Below are 2,440 nucleotides of genomic sequence, written 5' to 3' on the forward strand. Positions count from 1 at the left end.
TGGCTTTATTAACTGTACTAAGTGTAATGAATCAAAAGGGTCAATTTTCACCATCAAATAGACACCTTTCATACACGCCAGAGCTGCAAAGTCAAAGTTACGCCAGCTGGAGGATCCAGACGCACAAATCAACCTTTTGCTCACTTATTGTTCTTCAACGCTGACAAATAAACTGCCAAGGTCTCCCACAAAATCCCTTTCCTCCCTTATCTCACACTGCTGGATACCTCACTCTGAATAAAAAGGGAACTTTTACAACTCATAAGTTAAATATTCATATGGTTGAATGAACAAGATGTTTAAATGAAATGTTTGAATAATCTGCGCTTAAACCAATGAAGTTGAAATGAATGTTGCTCTTGCAATGATCCGTTGCAGATCTTATGATCAAAATGTGTTTGATTTAACAAGTTAATCAATATCTACACATCTTCAGAAGATACAAATTAAGGTTAAGATTCACCTCACATAACGTTTAAAGAGTCTTTATTCACAGAGTTAAGAATCTTGTATCTGAAGGAAAGAGTGGCTTTCTGAGGGATGTTGGTAAATACCCAGAAATGTGTCAAATTCTGATTTGCTGTCATGGTCTGCGTCTCCCTCATGTGTCTCCTTATGTTCTCCATCCCTCTCTAGGTTCTCCTTATGTGTCTCCTAGCGACCTCATGTGTCCCCTGATCTGCAGCCGCTCTAGGTTCCCCCCTCCCCAGGTATCCCCCCAGGTCCATTGCTCACGTGGTCTCCCTTAGCCTCACCTCTGTAGTTTTTCTTTCTGTAGTTTTTTTTCCTATAGGTTCAGCTTTTTAATTATTAGTCTCTTTTTAGTGTGTTTCTTTCTCCACCGGTTTTTTAGTTCTCCTCAGATCATTAGTTGTTTATCTTAATCTTGTCTTCAGGTTTTGTTTTTACTCTCAGGTCAAGTTATTTTCCCCTCCTCAGCTCACTCTCCCCTCACTGATTAGTTAATTGATTTCACTAGGTTTCTCTCCCCACACACCTGCAGCTCATCTCCCACTCATCCTACCCCAGTGTATTTAACCCTGTCTGCGTCTCAGTGTGTTGTTGGTTCATTGTTTTGTGTCAGCCTTGTCTCGTCCCCCTCTCTAGCTTTAAGAATCTCTAGGTCTCTTGTGTTTTTGGATTCTCTAGGTTTAGTTAATAGGATTTTTGGCGCCCTGCATTCTCTGGATTTACTCCTTAATAAAAGTTTTTTACGTTTTTTCCACCTCCTGCCTCGTTATCTGGTTCTGCATCTTGGGTCCTGACCTCTCTCCAAAACCACCTCGTGATATTTGCCAGAATACGCCAGAAATCATAACATTGTGGTTTAATAAAACAGGAATTACTTCCCGAGTAATTCAGTTTCTAGCGGAGTTCTGAACCGGCCAATTCGGAACAAGCATCCTTGAGACATACAGTCAAAACCTGTTTGCACGCTGCAAGCTGACTCAGCCAGACGGTTCCCTAAGAGCCACATCCACTTTGGACGCAGACAAGCAGTCCAGCTACTGTTGTGACCTGGAGACATCTCAAGACTGGACAGGTCATATTGAAGTTAATCTACTGGCTTCAGGTGCCGTGAGGTCCACCCGACTCCTGACAGTCCAGATCTGACCGTGGGTCTCCGCCAGGGTTTGTAGACACAACAGATTGCGTCTGATGCTGTTTTAGTAATAATCAACTCTCTAGTTTATAGCAGACAACAAATTTTTTACACCCAGATTTCACAATTTCTTTCAGATACAAAGATTCTGATAAACGTCTAGCTTACATCACACCACCCACACATCACACTCCATCACCGCATATCCCCTCCATCACATCTCATTATTCATATCTTGTCACGTATAATCATTAGTTTAGAAAATAATAAAATTCCTTTTTAACTATATACTTGACTGTCTGATTTAATACGAAGTGTGTTTATGGTCCCTGAACAAGTAAAAGTAACTATAATCTTCTGACTAAACCTTCAAAGATCAATCAGACTGATATTTCATATTTATTTGGAATCATCACATCTTATTGGTTATGATTAATTTGCAGTCATCGGCTGTAAAGTGTGACCGCTACACAGGGACGAAATTTTGATTTCAGAAGTGGGGGGGACACAGCAGGCTTGTGCGGATTTGGGGTGGGGGGTGTTATGTAAAGACCCCTTGACACGTCATGTGCCCATCTCAATAATTTTTCCATCCTCATATATATATATATATATATATATATATATATATATATATATATATATATATATATATATATATATATATCAAAGTTAAAAAATTTACAACTCTATTATTATTTTTATTTATTATCATTATTGAAGTGCAGTTTTGGCTGTTGACAATGGATAGGCCATTGTATTTATTGTTTTGGGTCTTTTTTTATTGTTTTTGGTGCAACATTTTCTAACAGGGAGTGAGATTCCTTTTTTATTTAA

Source organism: Nothobranchius furzeri, chromosome 6 (assembly GCF_043380555.1).
Source record: "Nothobranchius furzeri strain GRZ-AD chromosome 6, NfurGRZ-RIMD1, whole genome shotgun sequence".
Classification (NCBI taxonomy): domain Eukaryota; kingdom Metazoa; phylum Chordata; class Actinopteri; order Cyprinodontiformes; family Nothobranchiidae; genus Nothobranchius; species Nothobranchius furzeri.